Source organism: Cervus canadensis, chromosome 11, assembly GCF_019320065.1.
Source record: "Cervus canadensis isolate Bull #8, Minnesota chromosome 11, ASM1932006v1, whole genome shotgun sequence".
Taxonomy (NCBI): domain Eukaryota; kingdom Metazoa; phylum Chordata; class Mammalia; order Artiodactyla; family Cervidae; genus Cervus; species Cervus canadensis.
In genome coordinates this window covers 28215775-28241501 of record NC_057396.1, presented here as the reverse complement: position 1 = coordinate 28241501, position 25727 = coordinate 28215775, and the positions used below count along the sequence as shown (strand labels likewise).

General features: G+C 48.1%; 1 protein-coding gene across 2 annotated transcripts in view; it reads right to left on the bottom strand.

The window, feature by feature from the left end:
• GRIK4 (glutamate ionotropic receptor kainate type subunit 4) overlaps positions 1 to 25727 on the bottom strand; it is a 484233-nt gene that overhangs the window by 300280 nt on the left and 158226 nt on the right. Inside the window, exon 2 of one of the 2 annotated variants that reach the window (XM_043482503.1) lies at positions 8553 to 8640. The exons of the other annotated variant lie outside the window; for it this stretch is intronic. The gene's annotated coding sequence lies outside the window, so the exon portion shown is untranslated. The remainder of the gene's footprint in view (positions 1 to 8552; positions 8641 to 25727) is intronic. 2 annotated transcript variants of the gene reach the window in all.

Here is a 25727-nt window from a genome sequence, read left to right as displayed (position 1 = left end):
AAAAGGGGAGCAATGATATATATTTGAGCTGAGAATTCATGGAGATAAAATGGGTGAGGAGTCTTGTATGGTGCCTGCACATCATAGGCACTCAGCACCTGCTGGCTCCCTCCTTTTACACTAAATCTTGCTAGGATGCCTCACCCCAACCTCACGTCTGGATTGGGTCATGGTAAGAGTAAGCCCATTCCAAGGATTTCCCTGGCAGTCCAGTCATTAAGTCTTGGCCTTCCAATGTGGGGGGTACAGGTTCAATCCCTGGTTGGGGAGCTGGTATCCCACATGCCTCATGGCCAAAAAACCACAACATGAACAACAGAAGCAGTGTTGTTCTTGTTCAGTCACTCAGTCATGTCCAACTCTTTGTGACCCCATGGACTGCAGCATGCCCAGCTTCCCTGTCCTTCACCATCTCCTGGAGTTTGTTCAAACTCATGTCCATTGAGTCAATGATGCCATCCAACCATCTCATCCTCTGTCATCCCCTTCTCCTCCTGCTCTCAATCTTTGCCAGCATCAGGGTCTTTTCCAATGAGTTGGCCCTTCACATCAGGTGGCCAAAGTAGTGGAGCTTCAGCCTCAGCATGAGTCCTTCCAGTGAATATTCAGCATTGATTTCCTTTAGGATTGACTAGTTTGATCACCTTGCAGTCCAAGGGACTCTCAAGAGTCTTCTCCAATACCACAGCTCAAAAGCATCCATTCTTTGGTGCTCAGCCTTCCTTATGGTCCAACTCTCACATTCATACATGAAAAACCATAGCTTTGACTATTTAGGCAAAGTGATGTCTCTGCTTTTTAATACGCTGTAGAATCAGTATTACAACAAATTCAATAAAGACTTTAAAAATGATCTACATAAGAAAAATCTTAAAAAAAAAAAAAGATTTAAAAAAATGAATAAGCCCATTCCATAAGAAGGTGAAATTTAGGGTAGGTGATTTGGAAGCAATGAGGCTAAGGTAAAACGAGAAACATGCAAGAGCTTCATGGGGGACAGAAGCCATGAGTCCCTAAAACGGGGTCTTGACTGCCCCTACCCCCGTTTAGGCCACTCTTGGAACACATTCTGAAGTCTGGGCTTTCTTGCTCTTAACAGAAGTCAAGGAGGGAGAATGAATACCAAGAAAGGTAGTAAAAATGATTAAAGGAATCAGAATTCTTGACCTATAAAGGGAGGTTAAAGGAACATAATATGTGGGACCCAGAGAACCAGGACCCATGAGGACATGATAACTTCCCATAAATATGCGAGACACAGCCACATAAAAGAAGGGCAAGAATTATTTCAGGAAGCTGGGGACACCATTAAAAGAAGAAATGGCCTGAAACTAAAATAAGAGAAAGTTAAATCTGGGCCTTGGGAACATTGGCTGGTGGTGAAGGTGGGGGCCAAGATACCCGGCTTGTTGGTGCAAAGTCATCAAAAAACAAAAACCACAGGTCCCAGGGCTATTGTCCCTGTTTTGGGAGAAATGGCCACTTTGGGACCCATCTGGGCCACTTGGGAGGTTTTCTGACTCTCCGAGCTGAACCGAGGTTTCTGGGCATCCAGTTCCTGACAGGCAGGCCCTGGCGCCGGCTGCTGGGCTGCCTGCTATCTGGGCCCAATCTCACTCTCGAAATACAGAGACAGGTGCAGCCAGTGCCTGCTGTGGGCTTGGCTCAGCCAACTGGAGCGTGAGGCCAGGAAGCCAAGGTCACAAGTTTGAGCCTCATGTGGGCTTCGCCAAGGCTTGCTGTGACAGAATATGGCTGGACAAGTAAACAGCTATCTCCACTGGTGCGAATGTGCTCCAGAGCACAAGCCCCTCCCCAAAAGACCATTCCAGATCATGGGCCTCCAGAGTGCCCACTAAGTGTAAACTGGCCGTAAATGTCCAAACACACTCTCAGGAGACAGCATTTCTACCCAGGACTTCAATACCATACACTAAAGCTGCTGACCTGCCAGGAGGGCAGGTGGGGCAAGGGACATTGGGCTTGCGGGCATCGGGGTTTGGCATTGGCCTTGCTGAAGGCAGCTGTACTTCTGCTTTTAGGGTCTGGAGGAACGAAAGGAGCGGGCAGAGCCGACTATGAACATCTCTCCCACCTGTTTGCACAGATCTCCTATCTGCCCATAAATCACTTTTACAGTCCTTCTCAAACTTCACGTAAAATTTATCTTGCTTTTTGCCTGAAATCGACCAAAAAAGAAAAAAAGCTTTAATTACAATAAGAGACACCAAGAGCAGAACACATGGAAAGTCCATTCAATACTCATTTATTCACTCAATCAATAAATATTTATTGAGCACCAGGAATGCACCGTGAGGTGTGATGGAGACCACGAGATGAATAAGGCATTCTCCCTACCTTCAAGGAGGTTTCCCTGGTAGAGGCGGGGGCAGTCACTGATAGACAGAGACACAAAAGTTATAAGATAGGCTGAAGGTGATTTATCTTAACAGAGGGATAGACTATTAAGTAACTCAGAGGAGAAATGAGTCATTCTGACAGAGAGGATCAGGGAAGCTTTCAGAGAGGAGGTGACATGTGACCCGGGTCTGGAGTAAAGAGTGGAATTTTATCAGGCAAAGATGGCAGGGAAGGGCATTTCAGGCATGGGGAAGACCATGGACAAAGTCATGGGGGCAGGAAAACACTGGTTGTCTATAGGAATAGTGGCCCAGTAAAGGCAGAGAAAGGGTTTCCCAGCCTGGCCCCCAAGTTTGGGCTCTCAACTACTGTTGTCTCTTCTTAGTGGTAAAGAACCCACCTGCCAATGCAGAAGACATAAGAAACTCAAGTTTGATCCCTGGGTCTCGGGTTCTATCCCTAGGTCAGGAAGATCCCGTGGAGGATGGCATGGCAACCCACTCCAGTATATTTGCCTGGAAAATCCCATGAACAGAGGAGCCTCGTGGGCTACAGTCTGTGGGGTCACAAAGAGTCAGACATGACTGAAGCAACTTGCCACACACAAAGCTAGGGAACAGGCCTCCAGGGTAGGGTTGGGGAAGGTGTCGGTGGTGACAAGGTTACAGTCATATCACTAAATGGCTTAATGTATCCCAAGGACTTTGTACTTTATTTTATAAAAAAAGAGGAACCCTAAGAAGTTCTTGAGTGGTGAACAACAATGGCCAGGTGTGCATGTTAGGGATAAAACATGGTTCAACATATAGGATAGACTCAAGAAATGAGAGACAGGATGCAGGCAAAAAGCTCTCACCAAGCACGGTGTCATTAAAGATCTGACCGGGGGACTTCCCTAGGGGTCCAGTGGCTAAGACTCTGAGCTCCCAGTGCAGGGGGCCCACGTTCGATCCCCGGTCAGGAAACTAGATCCCACATGCTGCAACTAAGGATCCCGCATGTCGCAATGAAATAAAAAATCCTGTGTGTCATAACCAAAACCCAGCAGAGACAAATCAATAAATAAACATTAAAGACAAATAGATCTGACCATGGAGTGGCAGAAGAAATGAAAACTCCGCATTTCTGTTAGGATCACATATATGTTGGGGCTTCCCAGGTGGCGCTAATGGTAAAGAACCCACCTGCCAATGCAGGAGACATAAGAGATGCAGTTTGATCCCTGGGTTGAAAAGATCCGCTGAAGGAAGGCATGGCAACCCGCTCCAGTATTCTTGCCTGGAGAATCCCATGGACAGAGGAGCCTGGTGGGCTACAGTATGTGGGGTCACAAAGAGTTGAACATGACTGAAGAGATTTAGCACGCACACATGCATGTGCATGCTATTTCAGCACTGTAGCAGCACATTTCCTCAACCTGTTCCTTCTGCCTAGAATGTCCTCCACCCCATCCAGCTGGTTCACTGGGAAGATCAGCTCAAGCTTTCGCCTCACCCCTAAACCCTATCCCTGCTCTGACCTGGTGCAGCCAGGACATTCCTACATCCAGTACTACTAGTACTACTATTATTAATTGTTTGGCCACTTGTCAACCCCTACCAACAGACCGGGAGGTCCTGAGGGTTTGGACTTTGGTTCTCCTTATCTCTGTATTCACAGGACCTGGGCCAGACTAGACATTCAGAAAGGGTTCACCCCAGAATAGACCATCCCTAAAGCACCCTGTGTGTACAATTGCATCTCCTCCTTTCGTATCCAGGTACAAAGTACATCCATTTTGGAATGCATGTGGACCAGTGCTGTGTTCAGCACCTACCTCTCCGACCCATTCTCACTCTGAGCCCCATCACCCTATTTTCAATGTTCATTATCCCAACTGGCCTCTCTCAACTTCATTAAAATAGGATGAATTTTTTTCAGCTCTCATGCAGCACTCCATATTAGGTGATCTGGGCTGAAACACAATCTGTTTGCTGATATCAAAATGCTGCTGCTCACCCAGGGGATTAACACTCTGACAAAATCATTAGAAACCTGATGGAGTGGTGAGGCCTCCTGAGCTTGCCGAATGCTCATTTCTCAGCCTAATGAATGCCTTCCTCCCAGGCCACAGAGTTACACCCCATCCATTTCCCTGTCTTCCTGGCCGCCTAGAGACACCCATAAATGCCTTGGGGAAGGTTCGCCCCCAGCTGGCTAGGCTACCTCCCAAGACCTCCAGCTAAGAACTGCCCATGTAAGCTGTGGCTTTTTTTGTGTAGAGAATAAACATTTGATTTCCACTTCCGAGTAGGAGGAGAGAGTCTGAGGCAGATCAATACTTCCTCTGAGAACAACCAGAAATGCTAGATGAAATGCAAAATGCAGTTGTGTTCAGGTCTTGTCGGGGCTTCCCAGGTGGCCCAGTGGGTAAAGAATCCACCTGCAGTACAGGAGATGTAGGAGACACAGGTTTGATCATGGGTCAGGAGATCCCCAGGAAGAGGGCATGCAACGCACCTCAGTATTCTTGCCTTAAGAATCTCACGGACAGAGGAGCCTGGCAGGCAACAGTCCATGGGGTTGCAAAGAGCTGGACATGACTGAAGTGACTGAGCACACACATACACATGCAAGGTCTCATAGACCTGCTGAAGCAAGGGGATTAGCGAGGATATAACTACCCAGGGGGGAAAGTGAGGAGAGGCAAACTCATATTCTAGAGTTGCTTCTAACCTGGAAGGATTCACCATTTCTGAGTGCAGGACAAGAGGCTGAGGATATTTTACATAGGCACAGGGCTGCTGCTAGGAGACCAAAAAAAGCCAGCAAAGCTTCCAGCAGTATTAGGACTAGAAAGAGAAAATTAGAGGCAAGAGGGGCCTCAAATGCATGGCCAGCTTTCCCCTGGGTTCACTTATGGAATTCTGAAAGCTGAATGTAATAGAAGGGAAAAAAAAAAAACTAAGCAGAAAGTCTCTATGAAGCAGAGAGTTTTCCTGCAGTATTAACTTACTAAAAAGACAAGACTAGAATTCAGGATCTATCAAGGGAAGGGACCCTGTGAACACACGAGGCTCTCAGTTCGTGCTCGCTGTGAAGGAGAGGGACAGATCAGATTAAACCTCATCAAAACACAATCCTGCATGGACTTGGTTCAGTCTTTAGTTGGATTAAGATCACTGGTTGCACTCTGTCTAGCAGAGTAAACCCTCTCTTGAATATCAGAGCATCCTACAGCCTATACAGTGTCTAGCATTCAATAAAAAAAAAATTAGGTATACCCAGAGTTAGAACCATACAACCAAAATCCAACAAGGGGAAAAAAACAGACAATAGAAACAGACCCACAGGTGATCCAGATATCCAAGTTCAAAGAAAAGGACTCTAAATGTGAAACTTTTGTTGTTCAAAAAACAGAAAGAAAATTTATATCAATAGAATAGATTAAAATAAAGAATTTCACCAGAAAACTGGAAACTATAAAAAGAATCACCTGGCAATCTTCCAAGTGAATCATAATAAACATTTTAAAAAATGACAGGAGTTTCCTTAATGGAGGAAAAATACAAAAGCTGGATCCCTGACTCTGCCTAGATCTAACTAAGAGAGCCTAGGGAAGTCACTGAACTTCTCTGAGCCATGGTTTCCACATCTGTCAAACAGTAAAATAAGACCTACTCTATCTACTTCAGGGCATCGAGAATATAAAATTAAATAACATACATGAAAGCTCTTTATAAATCATTATATAAATGTAAGGCATCATTATTATAATAGGCTGGCATCAATTCAAAATACAGAGCTTCTGCACCATCACCAGAGGTATTTTATGTCAATGACAAATGATTAGCATTCCCTTGACTAATTAATGACCATATTTTTATAAAGGGGTTTGATCAGAGAAAGTTGAGAGGAATAATAATAAAATAGCCATCTCTTGATTACATTGGGGTTGACTATTCACTTTGTCGATTATCTCTGGACAGCTGAAATCTTAAACTAGCTTCTTCTACTGCTCAATGCATTTTTGGATCACACCCTTCAGTTTCCCAGATGGTGCACGCTCATGGAATGCAGACTCATTTTGATGTGTGCCTGATGAAACATAATCAACAAGGTAAATCTGAAGCAGAAACATCACAATGCCTTCCAAAGCCAACAGCAATAATGTTGGGACAGTTGGTTATTTGGATTCTCCACATCAGTGCTCTTCTATTAGCATATGTAATGGAGAGTAATGTCTTGGCTTTCTCAGTCAAAGGTGATGCAGTCCATTCATGACCAGTGGGACATTTGAGCTTCCCTGGCATAAAAGACAGGCACTCTGCAGGCCTTTGGGGGAATAAAACTATTAGAAGTTCAGGAACCTGGTCCAAACGGAGCTTTTACTCTTGCAAGGAAGATGGCATATGCCTAACCAATTATAACACAAGGTATAAGTGATTTAAGTATTACATGAGTAACAGAAATACAGACATTTGTGCAAAAGCTGATTTGGTGTTGAGTTGATCACAGACTTTGGTGCCAAGGTGGCAACAGAATTTGACCTTGAAAGGCAGCAAAACTGGAAATTATCCAAGCAGAGGGAAGATTGTGAGCAAAGACACAGCTGAAAAAGTGCAGCATGGGTACAATGAATTCAGTTCAATGAAGGTGTCTATCGAGAAGATTTTTTTTTAAAGAATGACATTTATGAAGCATTTCTTATGTGTCATGCATTTTATATACATTTCCCAATTGGTCTCAAAAATGTTCCTCTGAAGTATTAATAGATATTCTTCATCTCACTCTAGTGGTAAACTGAGACTCAAAAGTAAATTAATTTATTCCAGATCCATCAGTTGCCAAGTGGACAGCAGGATTCAGGCTCAGGGTGGTTTAGTTCTAAAGCCCACATACTTGCTGCCTCTGAGAGCGGCATGACTGACCCTCAGCCTGAATGATGCTATCACACATGGGGGACCTCCCACACATAGCTGATGTGGAAGTTGTTCATATCGAGATGGTAATTACAGACACAAAGTGAAGAAGACAGCCCAGAAAAGGTGAAGGGAGAGTCAAGGGATCAGGGAAGAAGAAAAATCAGAAAGAAAGATAAAGAAGTAGTTAGGAGTCAAAAAATAGGAAAGGCTAATGGAAACCACGATCAAGAGAGAGCTTCAGAAAAGAAGAGGTCACCCAAACTGTAACTGCTGCATAGAGGTAAAGGAGGTTGAGAGGATGGAGACCAAGAAAATGCCCTTTGGCTGGTAGTCTTGAAAAGAATGATTTCAATAGAAAGGGAAGTGCATATGTCCAGGTTATGCATGCTGAATAGCTGACCTGACCCAGAGACATGGACTGCAGCTTTCAAAACTTTTCTCCTGGCACAAAAGTCATCATCTGGGGGTACATGTTAAAAATATGAATTTCCAGGTGTCATCCTAGTCCCACTAATTGGAATCTCCAGGAAGGCCTGAGAAGGGGCCCAGAAGATTCTTAAATCACCAGGACCAGATTAATGTTTCTTAAACTTTAATGAACATGAGAATCTCCTTGGCGGGGGGCTTAACTTGTAGATACTGATTTTGTAGGTGTAAGGTAGAGTTTGAGATTATGCATTTTAATATAATCCCAGGTAACTTCATGTACAGATGTGAGATTTGGACCATAAAAAAGGCTGAGCACTGAAGAATGGATGATTTCAAACTGTGGTACTGGAGAAGACTCTTGAGAGTCCCTTGGACAGCAAGATCAAATCAGTCAATCCTAAAGGAAATCAACCCTGAATATTCATTGGAAGAACTGATCTGAAGCTGAAGCTCCAACACTTTGGCCACCTGATGTGAAGAGCCGACTCGTAGAAAAGACCCTGATGCTGGGAAAGATTGAGGGCAGAAGGAGAAGGGGGCAATGGAGGATGAGATGGTTGGATGGCATCATCAACTCAATGGACATGAGTTTGAGCAAACTCAGGGAGATAGTGAAGGACAGGTAAGCCTGAAGCGTGGTAGTCCCTGGGGTCACAAAGAGTTGGGCATGACTAAGCGACTGAATAGCAACAATAGGTAACTTCAAAGCTGCAGGCCTGAAGATCATATTTTTAATGACAACGGACTGGACAAAAGCTTACTTATCCCAGAGAGGTAGGTGCCAACACCTGATTCTTCTTGGCACCTTTCGTTTCTTACCACCTGCGGACCGTACTCCTGGCTCCTTTCCACACTCACCAATAGATGGCAGCAGATCTAAATGTCATCTTCCACAGAAGTGCAAGCTCGGAGATTCCATTCCATTCCATCTGACTTCCTGTACAACCTAAAAAGGATCCTTCATTCACTTCTTCAAGATAAACAATTGGATCAGATGAGGACAGAAAAGCCTTCCTAGATGACCTGGGTACAGAGTGAGTGAGTTCTCCTTCTACTAGGCTCCTGTACCACATATTGTCTGCACCCTTCATTGGGCACTTAAATGCTTTGTCCTCTTATAGTTATTAAGTTGTGTTACACTGTCATTCAATTTTTCACCTGTGTTAGTACTGTCTCCACCAGCCCTTGGAGGTCAGGAATCAAATATAATCCTTCTTTTTCTTCTTAACCTTGACTTACAGTTGTTTGTTCATAATATTGAGTATGAATGAGAGAATGGATCAGTCAGTCATTAATTAAATCAGATGTACATTCTATTTGTTCCACTTTCCTTTCTCCCATAAAAAGGAAAAAAAAGGCTTACCAGAAAGTGTTAATGATCTAGAAAAGTTTTGCACTTATTTGCAAAATCTGTGCTCATGATTTATCCCTTGAGAATCTTCCAACACATCACCAGGGAAAACTTTTCCTAGCCTGGCACATGGACACTCAGGACTAGTGTTTATCAAGAACAGGGTGTGAGGTCACAATGGCTTCACGTGGTGTCAGCTGGTCTACCAAGAGACATGCTGGCCTTTCAAAACCATTCTCCCATTTTCTATGGCTAGTCTACTATCATTTGCCAATATGCCCCCCAGATATAAAATTCAGTTTTCCAGGGACTTCCCTGGTGGTCCAGTGGCTAAGACTCTGAGTTCCTGATACAGGGGGCCTGGGTTCAATCCCAGGTCAGGGAACCAGTTCCCACATGCCACAATTAAAGATCCTGCATGCTGCAACTAAGACCCACCACAGTCAAATAAATATGTAATATACATATTTTTTTAATTTCAGTTTTCCATTCTTTCTTAACAGTTAAAATATTTCAGCTGGTTAAGTCTTGTAGGTACTTCAATCATGCCATGTATTGTGGATTCATTAGACCATGCCTAGTTTGCAAAATGGTATATTTCTTTTTTGAGTAAACATTTTAGGCTGCTCAGTCCTAAGACTCTCCACACTGTTCTCTCCCTAGAGGATGGCCTGATCTCAAGGGTGGGGATAACACTTACATGTCAATGATCCCCCATTACCTGTCTGTCCAAGATCTCTCCTCTGAGATCTACTATCTTATAACCATTTGACTGCCTAACATGTTGACTTGAATATCTTACAATTCCTGATCTCCCCTACCCCACCAATCCCAAGGCTGCTCCTATTCCACTCTTCCCCTTCTTAATAAATAACACCTCTGGATATCGAGCTGGTCAAGCTGGAAAGCTGGTCATTCCTAACCCTCCAATCATCCTCCACATCTACGTACTACCAAGACTGGTCAATTCAACTTCAAATAGATCCATTTACTTCTCACCATCCCCACAGTCACCACCTAATATGAGCCAACTTCATTTCTGGCCTAGGTTATTAAAACCCAAATAATTTTTTGAGCTTTCAAAAAAGTTTTGAGCATTCATTTGTACCCTCAACAATTTACAGAGTACCCTCTCTGTGTTAGTCAATGCTCTCAAAAGAACACAGCAAGTTCAGGGGAGACTTCCGTCGTGGCTCAAACAGTCAAGAATCCATCACCAATGCAAGAGACCCAGGTTCGAGCCCTGGGTAAGGAAGACCCCCCAGAGAAGGAAATGGCAACCCAGTCCAGTATTCTTGCCTGGAAAATTCCATGGACAGAGAAGACTGGCGGGCTACAGTCCATGGGGTCGCAAAGAGTCGGATATGACTAAGCATGCACAGATGATGGTAAGTCGTAAGCAAACCTGTTACAATACAGGTGTTCATAAAGCAAGATGACCTAGGAGAGTGTGAACAGTAAAAGGGGGGAGAGACGGTGCCAGGGCACACTTCCTGGGGAACGTGACATTTAAACTGGGTTTTAGAGAATGAGCAGGGATTCATCAGGCAGACACATGCACAAAATGATTCTGAGTATGGTGACAGGTAAAGTAGGACATGTGTAGGGGGCATTCGGCAGAACAGAGTTAAGAGGGTGGATGGAGATGTGACTGGTGAGATGGGCAGGGACTAGATCACATGGGATGCTGTTATGGGCCAAACTGGGTTCCTCTAAAATCCATATGTTGAAATCTAATCCTCTGTACCTCAGATTGTAACTGTATTTCATGATACATCTTTTAAAGAGACCAGTGAGTCACAATGAGGTCATGAGGGCAGGTCTTAATTCAATCTGACTAGTGTCCTGGAAAGAAAAGGAAATCAGAACACACACAGAGACCCCAGAAGGGCATGTGCAGAGAGGAAACGCCACGTGAGAAAAGGGTGAGAAGGTGGTTATTTGCAAGTCAAGGAGAAAGGCCTCAGGAGAAACCATGCCTGGCCAGCACCTTGACCTTGGATTTCCAGCCTCCAGAACAGTGAGAAAATAATTATCTGTTGTTTAAGCCACTCAGTATTTTGGTACAGAAGCCCTAGCAAATGAATATGCACTCGAGTTTGAACCTGGAGGTAACAAGTGACTGGGGAAGGGTTTAAGCAGAGAAAACACTCTTCATCCAGGACTTCCCTGGTGGTCCAGTGGCTAAGAACCCATCTGCCAATGCAGGGGACAGGGGTTTGATCCCTGGTTTGGGAAGATCCCACATGCCGCAGGGCATCTAAACCTGTATGCCACAGCAACTGAGCCCTGGCTGGAGAGCCAGTGTTTCACGAGAGAAACCACGTCAGTGAGGAGGCTGCACACCGCAAGGAGAGACTAGCCCCCTGCTCACTGCAGCTAGAGAAAACCTGCCTGCAGAAACGAAGACCCAGCACAGCCAGAAATAACTTTTTGTTTTTAAAAAGAAAAGACTCTATTCATCCATCTCTCACTCCCCATAAGCAATGTGGACACTGTGTCAGGAGTGAGTGGTACAGCTCAAAAAAGGCTCATCTACAGAAACGACACTTTACACAGAGATGAAAGAAATGGAGAGGAGGTCAAATTATGGTCTAGACAAAGTATGTGTGAGGCCCAAAGACAGGAAGGCGGGGGGCACATTCAAGAAACCGACCTTAGACCAGTGTGCGCAGAGCTGGGTGAGACAGGAGAAATGCTCTAAGAGATGCAGACGAAGGGGTCAAGGCCAGATCATGCAGGGCTTCACATGCCTCATAAGCAAGCATGTCTCTTCTCTGGAGGATTCTCCTGGGGGCCCAGGCCAGCTCCCTGATGGGGACGGAAGCTGAGTCCATGGCCATCTTCCCTTCCACTGAGCAGCTGGGGGAAGCCCTCCCCGCCGTCCGTCTGGCTGCCCATCGCCTGCCAAGGTGACACCACCAAATGCATTTCTTCTGAGCCAGGGCTCAGAGAGACACAGGATTTGCATTTCAATTTGACTTCTTTCCGATGATTCCAGCCAAAGCTTGGAAATCACCCCCCCTGTCATTCTCTCACCAGTTCTGTTTTTCTTTTTCCCTCCCTCCACCCCACTGAGGGCTCTTTTTTTTCCTTGACATCCTGCTCTTCGATGCAGAGAAAAGTCATCCTTAACAGCAGTTTTATTGCCCGGTGATATTAACACAATGAAGGAAATCACTGCTAATTTTTATGAATTATCTCATCATCTGCAACTAATTAACAGCTGCTGAAGGAGCAGGCATCCTGCCTCCCCTCGGAGACCCTTTACCTCGAGCATGCTTCCCAACAGCCCTACCCTTGCTGTCAAGGAGGGTCCTCCGCTGGAGATGAGCACTTCCCCTCCAGCAGACCCCCACCTCCATGCCCCACCCTCAACCTCAATCCTGCACTTTCCGGCCTGCCCCAGCCAGGGAAGGCAGCAGTGGGGGGCTGACCAGTTCTGCTCAGCCATCTCTGGGCCGCCTGTGATGCGATGATTTAGGCTAGCTGGAAACTTTATTAAAATCCAATCTAAGTGGGCCGCCACTGCCCTGTTCTCATTACCCTCCTCTCCAAAATCAGGCCTTGGCCCCTGTGCCTCGCTGAATGTGTCTATAAAACTGAGTGAACAGGCAGCCAACAGCTAAATGGCACTTAATCAGGGGATAATCTAGACCCAGGTGGACAGTAACTGCTGAGCGGGGCAGAGGGAAGAGAAAACAACAGAGGAGGTGGAGGCACACTCACATATGCTGCAGCCTCCAGAGAGAGGAGCTGCCCAGAAACACAGAACCCCAGGTGGGACAGGGCTGGGGGGACCACGGCCGGAGAAACGGGAGCCCAGAGCGGTGACGTGACCCTTGAACATCCAACAGTTCGCACGGCCTGGGGCTCACTCTCCTCCCTGGCTTCCTGCTTGAGCCCCAGACTTCTCCGAGCACAATCCTGCCCCCACCTGCATCTTCCCCAATACTCTCTACTCTTCCTCCAACCACATCCCTTCCTGAGCCGATCTAAGGGGCCTCTCTTCAAGGGCCCTGGCATCTGGCCAAACCCCAGGCAGCTGCTGGTGATGTCTGCAGAGATGAAGGGACGGGCACCGAGGGATGGGTGAAAGGGCTGGAGGCTGGTCCATCCCACTGTGGGGCCAAGCCTCCCCGGGTGGGAGTCGGGCATCAGAGTCACACCGGGCAGGGGGCCCCTGTGATGCCAGCCCAAGCACACAGTCCTCCTTCTAAAGGTCAAATGCTCCAACGGTGTGCCTGCTAGAATTGAAAAGGCCAAAGACTGCACATCGACTTATGGGGAGAGGAGGGGCGCAGGGAGGATGCTCCCGGTCCGAGTCTCTTTCTCCTCCTTTCTAAATTCTGAGACACTCAGCTGGCTAACACCTCCACTCCCACCAGAATGTTCCAGGCTCCTTGCTGTTCTGTTTCAGGATGCGTAACTTAGCTCATGTGGTCCCCATTTTCAAAGTCGCAGGGTATACAGTCCCAAGGGGCACAAACACCTTCTTCATGGCAGCCGGGGGTAAGAGCTGAGTCATTCATTCATTCCACCAGTGTTTACTGAGCACCTGCTGTGAGCAAGGCTGCGAGGGGCAGTCTTGCCCCCCAGGGAAACCAATGCCTGACTCTCCTCACTATGTGCCATGAGCCGAAGGCTTGGGTGGAGCTGGCTGCCCACAGCGCACTGTGGAGCAGGGAAGGGCAGACAGCCCTGTTATGGGGAAGGAAAGGACAGTCACAGAAATTTTCTTAGAGGAAGAGCGAGGTTTTGAAGAAAATTCTGCAGGGGGAGTCGGGGTGAGGAGATAAGGAGATAAGGCAGACAGAGCAAAGGCCCAGGGATGAGAGATGCAGAGGTGCTCTGGGGCCCCAGTGTGTCTGGAGGGCAGGATGCCTGATGGCAAGTGTTCACGGGGCAGGGATGGAAATGGGGGCGTGATGATGAAGGGTGGGGCTGTCTGGATGGTCTGCAGCCTGCCTGCAAAGGCTTCAGGTGCCCCAGAAAGGCGCTTCTTGAGCTTCTTCCCCATTAGAGCCTTCCTTAGATGTTGGGGGTGGGGGCGTGGAGATGCTACGGCTTCCGATCCTTGGGCACCAGGGCCCAGAAGTGCCCAGGCCCCCCCACCTCTACCTTCAGACGCCCTGGTGGCCCCACCCTGAGGCTTGGGCAAAGAAGCCGAGGAAGCTTTACTCAACATTCTGAACCTCCCAATCCCTGCCCCACCCCAGCGGTCCACTCCAGGGGCCCTGGGCATGACGTGCCCTGGAGACTGCTGGCAGTTCATCCTAAGCACCTCAGGAGAGCACAGGGGAAGTCAAGGACTTCAGCCTCGTACTCTTTCCAGGCCTCAGGTACACGATTTCCGTTCTCTTCCTGGACTGTTTACTCAAAAAGTTAAGCTTAAGCAAAAGAGGGAGCTTCCCCCATGGCTCAGCAGGTAAAGAGTCCGCCTGCGCTGCAGGAGACACAGGAGACGTGGATTTGATTCCTGGGTTGGAAGATCCCCTGGAGGAGGAAATGGCAACCCACTCCAATATTCTTGCCTGAAAAACCCATGGACAGAGGAGCCTGGAAGGATATAGTCCAAAGGGTCGCAAAGGGTCAGACATGGCTGAGGGACTGAGCACATATGCAAGTAAAAGAGGAGAGGACACTGGTTTTGAAGTAGGGCAGGGCAGTAATAATGAGTATACGGTCTCCAGAGGCAGACAGGCTGTGGGTTTTAATGCTGGCTCCAGCCTCATACCAGCTGTGTGATCCTGGGTAGCTTATTTACTCTTTGAGCCTCAGCTTTCTCATCTGTAAAATGGACATGATGGCAGCATTAAGTGATTTTGAACAGCATAGTCCCTGGTACATAACAAATATTTAATAACATTATTATAAGGCTAGATATTTCTGACTCCAAAAGTCCCAACTCTTACTCTCTTACTTTATACTCTTCTTTCCCTTTCAGAGTGTCCTCTCCAACTCCCATCTCCACTCCCTCTATTTCAAAAGATTGCCCCCCCTTAAAAAAAAAAAATTCTCCTGGGACTTCCTGGTAGTCCAATGGTGAAGACTCAGTGATTCCACCGCAGGGGGTGTGGGTTCGATCCCTGGTCAGGGAAGGAAGATGCTGCATGCTATGCAGTGTGGACAATAATAATAATAATTTAAAAATACTCCTGGCAGAGCCTGTCACCTGGTCACCAGTCAAGCCACCTTCACTCTCCTTCCCCAGGGGCACTGTGCTGATCTTACAAGGCAGGGACCCTCTGGGCCCCTCTCCTTGGTGCCTTCCCGGGAGAGAAGCACTGGATACATTTAACAGGGCAGGATAAATAGCAATAATAATATATGTTCAGCCATTAACCGCATAAGTAATCAAAGATCACTGCCATATGATTCCTGGTTAAACATCATTTGGAATCTAATAAATAGGCGGCTATAAATAAAGGCAGCGAGCAGATTCGTCCCCTCCGAGCAGCGCAGCCTCTGCTCTTGTTTTTAGCCTAAAGGTGCCTTCAGCGCTACTCCTGTGGTTCAATTTTAAGTTAATTTCTCTCTCTCCAATGTTTGCAAAGGAAACCTGCAAGGGCAGGAGGGGGCAATGAGGGGGGCTCAGGCTTGGCATCTGCCTTCTGCTTCTCTAAAGAAATCAAGGAACTCCCATCTGCCAACGCAGGGGACATGGGTTCAATCCCTGGTCTGGGAAGAATTCACATGCCCTGGGGCAACTAAGCTTGTGTACCACAACTACTGAAGCCCTAGGGCCTACAGCCCGTGCTCAACAAGAAAAGAAGCCACTGCAGTGAGAGAGTACCCCCTGCTTGCCGCAAATAGAGAAAGCCTGCACACAGCAATGAAGACCCAGTGCAGCAAAAAAACAGAGAGAGAGAAAGAAAGAAATCAAAGTGTCCTAGGGGTCTTGGGTAGGCCTCCTTCATGGTCACCTTCTCCCCACTCCTCCCAGGGGTTCCTCGAAGGGAGTACAGTGGGCGCAAGAATGAGAGGCACCTAGTACTACAGAGAGAGCACAGGTTTGCGGCCAAAGAAATCTGGGTTCAAATCCAGGATCTTCTATGTTCCTCATGGGTGACCTCAATCCCTCCAAGCCTTGGATTCCATACCTACAGACCAGGCACCATCCAACCCACCTCTGAAGACTGTTGCAAAAATTAAATTATATAATTTATAGTCAGTGATGGGCACATATTAGATGCTCAATACATGTGAATGTCATTCCAGCCCCGGGATACAGTCCTTGAAAGTGATGGGCCCCCATCCTTTCATTAGATGGAAATAGGTGACATATCATGAAGGCAAAAAGAAGCCCAAAGTGCCGACGACCACTGCTTAACTCTGGAACCAGCCCATTAGCACTCAAGGCCTCTGTTCTGTGCTACCCTGGAGTTCCTTCATGTCTGAGTCTTGCCTTTTCACATTAGAACATTAACAACAAAATATCCTGTTCCCAGCACTTCCCACAGAGCCTCAGCCCACTGCAGGGCACTGTCAGTGTTAAATAAGGACCAAGAGAAACAAGCTGGATCAGCCTTAAAGCCCAGGTTTCCTAACTCCTGACTCATGGCAGTATCTTCCAATATCACATGCTTTCCTAAAACACCAGAGGATCTGTCCCTTTCTGGAAGGATGACAAGCAGAGTAAGAGAGTCTGCTGAGACTCTGGGGGGACATAATTCTTCCCTGGCCCCATGGCAGGAAATAAACACATCACTCCAAGCCAAGCCCAGCAGAGCCCACGTGACGCGGCCCCAGATAACACTCTACTTGGAGGTTACTCCTTTGGAACCCTGACACGTTAAATCAACATGATGAAGAGCTTCCCGTTACACAGTCCCTTTGTGACTCGCGCTCTCTCTCCTGTGGCACAGTCTCAGTCACAGCCATGTGGCTGTCCTGTCGGGTTCCCTCTGCCCATCGAGGAAACGCATCCGCTTCAGGGCTCTGGGCTGTCTGGTTCTCATGCAGAATGGCTGACCGTAACAGAAGTCAGGCAATCGGGTCAAGGGTTGGCCTGGGGCCAGTTTCCAAGGACAAGTGTGGTCCCCTGCATACAGCTCTGCTCATGAGAAGGCTTTCAAGAGGCTCAGGCTCCTATCTTGGAAGCCATCCAAACAGAAGAACAGAATAATGGCCCCCAAAGATGTCCGTGTCCTAATCCCCGGAGTCCACCACCGTGTTACTTTCCAGGGCAGAACAGACTCTGCAGATGTCATTAAGGTTCCAAACCTTGAGATGGGGAGATTATCCTGGATCATCTCAGCATGCTCAATATAATCTGGTAAGTTCTTAAAACTGGAGAACATTTCCTTGGCTGAGGTCAGGGAGCTGTGATGTGAGAATGAAGTGACCCAGAACTTTGAGAATGGAAGAAGGGGGCCATGAGCCAAGGCATGCAGCACTCGGGAAGAAGGGAACAACCTCCACTGACAGCCAGTAATAAAACAAGAACCTTGATTTTGTGACTGCAAGGAATTGAATTCTGCCAACAATCAAAATGAGCAGGAAATGAATTCTCTCCTAGAGCCTCCAAGAAGGATCACAGTCCTGCTGACATCTTAGTTTTAGCTCAGCCTGACTTCTGACCATAAATTAATAAATTTGTCTGGATTAAGCCACTGAGTTTGTGGTAATTTGTTATGGCAGCAGGAGAAAGTTATAGTAAGAATAACTATAGTAGAACTATTTTTAATAACTACTATTTATTGAACTACTAATTATCAGGCACTGTGCTATCCGTTTTGGATACATTATCGTACATAAATCTCAGTATATAGGGTGTGTATAATTACCCCATTATCTAGTAGAAAACAGAGGCTAAATAATTTGCCCAGGGTCACTTGCTAATTCATTTTCAAGTTTGTATGTCAATAAAGCCCAATTCCATTTAACAGCCCTGCAATGCCACCCAGAATTACACCTGCCATAATATTGGGCAAACTACTGTTTTTTTAAAGAAACAAAAGAAAGGGAATTAATATTTACTAAATATTACTAGATGCTACAAACCATGGATGGTACATATGATATTACATATCTCCTTTCAATTAATATGATAACCTCCTCCTGTGGTAAAGTATTATCTCCAGCTTACAGAAGGGACACTGAGCATGGAAAAGGTTGAATAATTTGCCTAAAGGAACATGGCTAGTAACGGAGAGTCACACCCATGGATTTTTAATTCAAGGGTGCCTTGTCCATGATGCTGAGGATATGAAGATGTGAATGTGAACCCCAAGCTCCCCCAGGTGAGCATCCTTATGACCTCATGGTAAGACAGGCACTGAATCAAGATCCAAACTGAAGCCCACCAGGCTGTCCTCACAAGCCAACAGCAACAGCCCCCTGCCCACCCCGCCAAGAGCAGTCCTGCCCAGAGGCCAGTGTTACTCTCTGATAGATAATTCCTGGGCTTCCCTTGTGGCTCAGCTGGTAAGATAATTCCTGGGCAGACGAGGAAGAAGTTGGCTAAATATAGCGAGAGCTCCAACCGGGGTGAATCCACAGATACTTATATTCACTTATATGCTATTTCACCTCCACCAACTCCACTCATTTCCATTTTAAATTCCTTTAGCACTCAAGGTTTTCCCAACTGGCTCTAAAAGGGAAATTGACATTAAAGGTAAAGGTCCCTTTAGGTTCAGAAACCCCAAGGGCTTCAGGGAGAGCAGGGAGTGTCCCCACGATGGCCTTCGGAAAGCTCCCCGCTTCCCTGTCCCCCGGCCTGGGGCTCCCCAATGGCTGCCCAGAGGTGTGGGACCACCCACCGCCACTATGCTCCCCTGAAGGCCAGAATTGGTGCCTTTCTGGGGCAAGCCCTTAGCAGAGCTTCCTGCAGAGGCCCCCAGGGCTATCTGCCTCCCTTTCCTGTCATCTCCGGGAAAATCCCTGTTCTTTCATCTGTGAGCTGAAAGCTCAAAGTCTCATGTTGTTAGATCCCTGGCACTGGGGGAAATTTATGAGTGCTGCCAGCAAAGTGGCGTTCCCTCCCCTGACTGTGTCACCCTCTGCTTGAAAGACCATGTTCTATAAAGGATGGAAAAGCACATTGTGGAAGAAAGCACAGGGGTGACACAAGCTGGGGAACCTCCCAGCACCCGCCTCCTTAACACAGATATCTTCAGACACGGGGGCAACGTGCCGCTGGCTTTCAAAGAGCATCCGCTCTGGGGTCAAGAGCAAAGCCAGCCTGAGAGGAGCTGGGGCGGGGGAGGGGGCATGCCTCTCACAGCCATAGGTGGAGACCCAGAGGGGCTTTTTTCTTTTTAACTGAAACACTGGTCAGTCAGTGCTTGGGTCCGACCGGGGGCTCTGAACCTGGAGACCAGACCCCATCAGGCTGGAGCACGTGTGGTGGGGGACCGGGAGTAGATGAGGGGAGTGCCTGTCTCTGATTTGGAGACCACATCCCACCTGGAAAGGAGAGGAGAGAAAGCCCACATTCAGAGGACAGTGACCGGGATGGTGAGTAGAATCCAGATACTGAAACAGAAGCAACCGTCAGAGGCACTCATGATGAATCTCTGAAAGAAAGGAGCTGCTGGGGGCTGTGAAATGACAGGGCTTCAGATCTGAGAGACGCTGTTGGCGGGAAGAGCACTAGGCCTGCTCTGTCAGCTCCTGAGAGACAGGCAGAGCCCACAGAGAGACAGACTGTGGCTTGACAGATAGGAAAACTGGTCTTCTGAGCTCTTCAAAAGTGGAACGGGTTATCCTGGGGTTCCCTGGCCACCATCAAGATTTTGTGACTCTGAGGACAAGCAGACAGGCTGGGTCTAGCACTGGGAAAATCTGTGGCAGACAAAAGGCAGGTACCCTGGTCAAAACTGGCAGCTTCGGGAAAGAGCTGGGAGCAGGTGGCAGGGTCCTAGCTGGGAGGTTGGGTCCAGATTCAGGTCCCCAGACTCTAGGAAGACTGAGGCAAGCAAGGCCTGGCCAGAGTCCAGGGGGGAAGCTCGGACACAGTCAACATATGAGAGTGGGGTTTCAGACTTGATGACGAGACAGAAGCTTGAGCCCTGGGGCAGCTGCACAGCTGGGAGTGGATTCTTAGTCAACAGCTCGGGGTTTGGATCTGAGGGACAAAGTAGGACCAGCAGCCAAGACTGGTTTTGATGCTGAGTCATTAACCTGCTGGCTTGGACTTCCTCAGTGGGGTGGAGATTGACCCCAGTACCTAGGGTTTGCCGCAGGGGCCAGAGAACCTGGGGACAGGAAGCCAGCAGGGCCACTGTCCTCGTTTAGAGGAATGCTTGTTTAGAAGTGCTTTGCGAGTGGGACCATCTGCCTTCCAACAGCTTTCAAATTTGAAGCTCCTCAGGGCCCTCCCTTGGGTTTGCACTGCTCACTCATTCAGTAGACATTTAGTGAGCACCTTCTGTGTACCCTGGAGGAGGAAATGGCAACCCACTTCAGTATTCTTGCCTGGAAAATTCCACGGACAGAGAAGCCTGGCGGGCTACAGTTCACGGGGTCGCAAAGAGTCGGACAAGACTGAGCATGAGCTAGGCAAGATTCTGTGTACCAGGCACTGCCTTACATGCCCGGGAAACAGCAGAGAACAAAACAAAGGGCCTTGGTTGACAGGAAGATGCGTAATGACAAATAGGACCCAGTTTATCAGATGGTGACAAGTGCTATTAGAAAAAAAAAAAAGCAAGGAAGAGAGAGAGAGAGAAATGGTGGGCATGAGAAATGGTAGGAAATGAGAGCAGGAACCACACACACATCTAGGTGAGGCTTGTCCTAGGCAGAGAGGACACCAAGGAAGCCAGGGGGTGGAGGCTGGTATGGAGTGAGCAAGAGACAGAGGGTAAGGAAAGAGGAAAAAAAGTAACAGAACAAGGGGGCAGACCCTGGAGGAACCCAAGGGAGGGACCCCACAAGGACTCTTTCTTTTCCTCTGACTTGAGATGAGAAGGCATTGAAGGAGCTGAGCAGAGGGCAGACATGATCCAGCTTATATTTTAAAAGGATCATCCTTGCTGCCATCCTGAGAAACAAAAGTGGCAGGGCAAGAAAGAAGCAGAGAAAGCAGCAGGAAAGCTTTGCAGTGATCCGGGGAGACAGACTACCATCTTGGAACAGGAAAGCCACAGCAGAGGTGGCCGGAAGGGGTTGGGTTCTGGAAGATGCAGCACACAGGATCTGCTGAAGGGGAGCATACAGAATATCAGAGAGAGACGGGATCAGGTATGACTCCAAGGGTAGGGAACTAAGTCCAAAGGGGTAGGATGCCATCACCATATATGAAATGGAGGAGATGGTATGAGAAACAGGTTTGAAGGGGAACATCAACAGCTCGAGTTTAGACACATCGAGTTTGAGCTTCTCTTAGACCTCCAAGAGGGTGTGAGGAGTAGGCATGTAAGTCTGGAGTTATGGGGAGATTTCAGAATTGGAGATGACATTGGAGAGTCGTAGCATCAAAAGCCATGAAGCTGGATGAGATCACTAAGCAGTGGGTGGAAAGAGAAGAGGTCTAAGGACAGAACCCTGGGGCACATACATATGTGGTTGAGAGGTTGGAGACAGGAGAAGGAAACAGCAAAGGAAACTGGGAGCTAGTGAGGGAGGCTAAGAACCAAGACGGAGTGTGACCCAGAAGCCAAGAGAAAGAAGCCTTTCCAGGAAGAGAGAGTGAAAGACTATATCAAATGCTGCCGGTGAAATGAGTCCTGGAGACAGGTGATTGGATGAGGCCATGGAGGCACTGTGGGTGGGAGTGAAAATCTGATGGGAGGTGGTCCTACGGATTAGGTAAGAGAGGAGAAGAAATAGAGACAGCTTTGCATTAGAATTCTTTTGCAGAGTTTCTCTGCAATGGGAAGAAGAGAAATGGAGTTTCGCCGAAGAAGGATGTGGGGCTAAGGGAGGTTTTTAAGATGGGCAATCACTCAGATCCACTAGCCAGTAGTGGGGACCATTACTTCAGGGGAAAATGCCCATGACACTGGAAAGGTAAAGAAGATAGAATCCAATCTCTCAGGATGCTCTTAAGTTTGTGGGACAGATGGAATTCAAATAAGGTTTTTAAAATGCTTGTGAAAACAGGCAGGATGGACCAATGACATCAGTGTAAGGCCATGCGTGACTCGGTCAGCATGCATACCTCTTGCGCTCTGAGACTTCTAGAAGAGCTTTCCAAACTGGGTGCAGATTCTTGGCTCTTAGAAATAACTGAATTTAAAGCAGGATTTAGGAAAGGGGAAGATTCAGCACTTGATGGAAGAGTGGAGAAGGATGCTCCAGGCAGGGGAAGGCTAAGAGATAGACACAGGGTGGCCCAACAGGGCCATTCCCAGTAACAGGTATCACTTTCCCAGCACTTAATACATGCCTGACACTTTTCTAAGTGCTCTGTAGGTAGTGGTAGTAGCAGTTAAGTCACTCAGTCGTGTCCAACTCTTGCGATCCCATGGACTGCAGCCTGCCAGGCTCCTCTGTCCATGGGATTTCCCAGGCAACAATACTGGAGTGGGCTGCCAATTCCTTCTCCAGGGGATCTTCCGGCATCTCCTGCATTGCAGGTGGGTTCTTTACCAACTGAGCCACCAGGGAACGCATTGAATTCTCATAAACACATGAGGAAGCAACTACTGTCATCCATGCCATACTTGAAGAAACTGAAGCACCAAGAAATTAAGTTCTCTGCCAAGGTCACACAACTAGTGAAGGGTGGTGCTCACATTCAAACTCAGATTAGAGCCCAGACTCCAGCACCCACCTCTACTCTATGCTGGAGGCTTCCCAAGCCAACCCCAGTGCCACCCGGAACACACCAGGTTCCATGGTGTCCAGAGAGCTTGGAATGGCCATGGAAGGCACCTGGTGAGTCAGGAGAGAGAGGGCTGAGGGAAAAGGGAAATATGTAAGAGACCCTCTCAAGGGCTGCACCAGGTGGTCACCCATCCCCAGTTAGGTTGGCTTTCCTCCTGAATCTAGCACGGTGGCGATCCCTCCTGGCCAGGGGCTGGGCAAGGTCCCCCTTCATCACGCATTTGCTGAGGCCAGACTCGATGAGCAGGAGCCTTCCTCTGGACCACACCCCTCATCGATGTGGGCTAAAGGGGTTCCAGAGCTGCCATGAGCTTATCAGCCCCTAACCCAGCCTGATGGGGAGAAACACACCAAAAAGATATAGAAGGGCTGCTGGGTGATCCGACATGCCTGCAGCCCTCGTCCAGCCAATATGGAATGCGTGCCCCCGCATCCAGGCTAATGAGAGCTAAGCGTGACCACTGTCTCGCCTGCAGCCGAGCCGCGAGGCTGTGAGCGGGATCCGTGCCTCCCGCCCACTCGGGCTCGCACACACCCAGGCACCTGGCTGAGAGCTGGCAGCGGCCACAACCATCCCCCGCGCATCTCTGACTCCTCAGCAGTGGCCACGGGGAGAAAAGAGACACCCAGGCAGGGCTACACCAACCGAGCAAGCAGAACCAGTAGGGCTTCCCTTCTTATCCGGCTTAAGCAACTGTGGCCGAAAGGGGTCATGGCTTAAATCGGGCAGATGGCCGCCTCCATTCTAAGCTCTGGTGAGTGGCTGTTAATGAGAACACAATGCTAATGGGCTGTCTCCCTCATAGTATGAGAACAGACCAAAGGCTGCAGTATTCTAGCACAGTATCCCAGCTTGGAAGGGGTCCTGAAGGTAAGAGGTCCAGCCCCCGCTCCCCCCAACCATGATGCTAAAATCTCTGTCCAGCCCAGATGTGGCCATCTCCAGCTGTGAGGACCTCAGCATCAGAACCCATCCCATCTGTCGGATAAGCATTTTTCTACACCAAACCCAAATCTCTCCCCATGATTTCCACCTCCCCCTAAAACAACACATTCCCCCCACACCCTCCCGCCAAAATAGAGCTAATGACTCAGTCTCCATCCCAAGACTCTTGTAAACCACTTTGCAGTGCTGGAGACAGGTTTTTGAAATTCTGACAAAATATCACCATGCCAGTTCTCTCAAATCATGTGTGTCTCTGCTAGGTAGGGCTTCCTCTGGCAGAGCAGCAGATAGTGTGGGTCATCGCATGAGTGGAGGGGCCATATGAGACCCCAGGGAAACCGGGCCCTTCGAGCACCAGTGAACATAGGAAGTCATGCACCAAAATTATTTGGAAATCAGCTCTATGATGTATGGCTTTGAGTTAGGAAAAAATAACCCCCTCCCTTGTCTCTAATACCACTGCTACTGGGACCTTTCTCAGCGTCCTTCTGGAGATTCACCATGATATGTTTAAGAAAACATAATGTTTCCTGCCATCACCTGCCTGTTTGCTTTAGCTCAGTCTGATTTCTTAAGGTCCTGGGCATTGGCACGCTGGCCCTTGTGGCTTTCAGTCTTACCCATAGAGAATGTACAGTCAGAGGGGAGGGTGGGATAAGTTGGGAGAGTAGCACTGATATATATACACCACCATGTGTACAACAGATAGCGAGTGGGAACTTGCTGTTAGCACACGGAGCTCAGCTTGGTGCTCTGTGATGACCTAAGGAGGTGGGATGGAGCAGGGTGGGAGGCAGGCTCAAGAGGGAGCAGATATATGTACACACATAGCTAATTCACTTTGTTGTACAGTAGAAATGAACAGAACATTGTAAAATAATTATACTCCAATTAAAAAAAAAAAATGTACTGTGGGACTTTCCTGCTGGTTCAGTGGTTAGGACTCCAAGCTTCCACTGCAGGGGGCATAGGTTCAATCCTTGGTCAGGGAACTAAGATCCTGCATGCCACTCGACCAAAAAAAGAGAGAAATGAGAGAACGCACCAACAGGTTATCCAGGGCTCTGCCACCTAGGCTGCCCTCCAACTTGACTCAAGAGGTCCCCTCTGTCCCCGCCCAGATGTCCTCTCCTCTCTTTCCGTTTGAGGCTACCACTCTGCTGCATGAGAGCTGGGCAAGCCACAAACTCCGTGAGCCTCAGACTCCTCTTCTACGAGATGTGTTTACTTCTATCTACCTGGCAGGTTGTTGGGGAAACTGAATTAACACGTGTCAGCCACCTGATGTGAAATGCCAACTCATTGGAAAAGACCCTGATGCTGGGAAAGACTGAAGATAAAAGGAGAAGAAGGTGACAGAGGATAAGATGGTTGAATAGCATCACTGACTCAAGGACATGAACTTGGGCAAACCATAGGAGACAGGAAGGGAAGGGGGGGCCTGGTGTGCTGCAGTCCACGGCTCACAAAGAGTCGGACACAACTTAGTGACTGAACAAAAACAACAAAGAAGGTGTTATACGGCGTAAACTGTGGCATCAATCTCACCAGGCAGTTGGGAGTCAGGAGTCCTGGCCCTGCCACAGTGGCCTCTGCCAACTTGCTTTGCCTTATGGGGACCCCAGTTTGTCTTATCTGTAAAACAGAGCATCTAGGTCTAATTCATCACTCACTTCCTCAGTGGAAGAGACTATGGCCAGAGGCTGCAGCTCACAGATGGGTTCTGGAAAGCTTGAGAGAGAGGATACCGTCCTGACAGTATCCGGTGCAGTGCTCCTGGCGAAAGACCAAGTCACAACAAGACAGCTGACTCCGCACCGCACTCTGGCCTGGAATACCTTTCTAACCAAGCCTGCTTCATCCCTCTGAGGAGGGAGAGGCAGCAGGGCTGGGCAGGGAGGAGAGGAGAGACAGCCCCGAGCAAGCACGCACGTGGGCAGACACTCTAAAGGACTGC